Raw genomic sequence first — 1,194 nt, 5'->3', positions numbered from 1 at the left:
TTTATTACTTATTAGGTAGAAATGTACTACATTCATTCCTATATATACATGGGTCATAAGCTAGTATTATATTAAAGAAAGAAGCACGATGAAAATCTAAATTAATTTTTAATTATTGTCTAATTTTGTGTCATATTTACAGTTTAATTTTCTTAATTTTGGTGCAAGTAACCCATTCATATTCAATGTGAAGGCTAAGATGATCACCTCACTGATCTAGGTAACACTATCTTATTTTTACTATTGTTGAATGTTTTCATCCATAAGTACGGGTTGCAACCTAGTTTTGTAATAAAATTAGTAGTAGTTTAACTTCCCTTTTTTTTTTCTTTTTTTTGTTTCTTTTTTTCAAAATGGTATCTATTTCATAATGAAATATGTGTGATTCAGGCCAAAACTAGTTTTAATCCGTCAAAAGCCAAATTAATGACAAAATTATTGAATATGTCGTACCAAGAAAATAAAATCATCAAGTCAAGCACATTGTTGAGAAAGTGTTTATGCTCCCAAGTGGATTCCAATTAATAGTGATCATGCCATGGAAGCACCCTAGATTTTAGAGGTATTTTTAATTTTAAAACATAAATCTCACAAATTGATATGATATCAATCATATTCATTATTATGTTAGTTTGTAAAATTTTTAGCAATAAAATTAATAGTGCTTTTTGTAGTTTCCTGTTTTTAACTATAAATTTGTGTTATCTATTATAAAATATGTGACGGCATGGGAATTTCCAAAACTGACTTTTCATCCATCAAAAGCTAAATGAATTGATGAAAAAATTGGTGGATATCTAGTTGGAAGAAAATAACACCATAAATTAAATCACATTGGTGAAAAGTGTTTATGTTCTCAAAGTGGATTCCAACTTAGAGGGGGCATGTCATGGAAGCACCCTAGACGTTGGAAGTATTATAAATTTTATTACATAAATCATTCAAATCGACGTAGAGTTAATCTGATTCATTATCATTTCTATTTGTAAACTTTTTATAATAAAATTAATGATAGTTTTGTTATTTACTTTTTATCTACCTATAAAGCTGTTAATTTATTATGAGAATATCAGAATATGTGGTAGTGTGGGAATGACCAAAACTAGCTTTTCATTCATCAAAAGTTAATTTTAATGAAAAAAAAAATTAATTGGTATGTTGTAAAAAAAATTATAAAGTAAACCAGAAGTGTTT

The sequence above is a fragment of the Quercus lobata genome, chromosome 2 (assembly GCF_001633185.2).
Source record: "Quercus lobata isolate SW786 chromosome 2, ValleyOak3.0 Primary Assembly, whole genome shotgun sequence".
Taxonomy (NCBI): domain Eukaryota; kingdom Viridiplantae; phylum Streptophyta; class Magnoliopsida; order Fagales; family Fagaceae; genus Quercus; species Quercus lobata.
The sequence above is the reverse complement of the archived record's forward strand: the minus strand, read 5'-3'. Positions refer to the sequence as shown.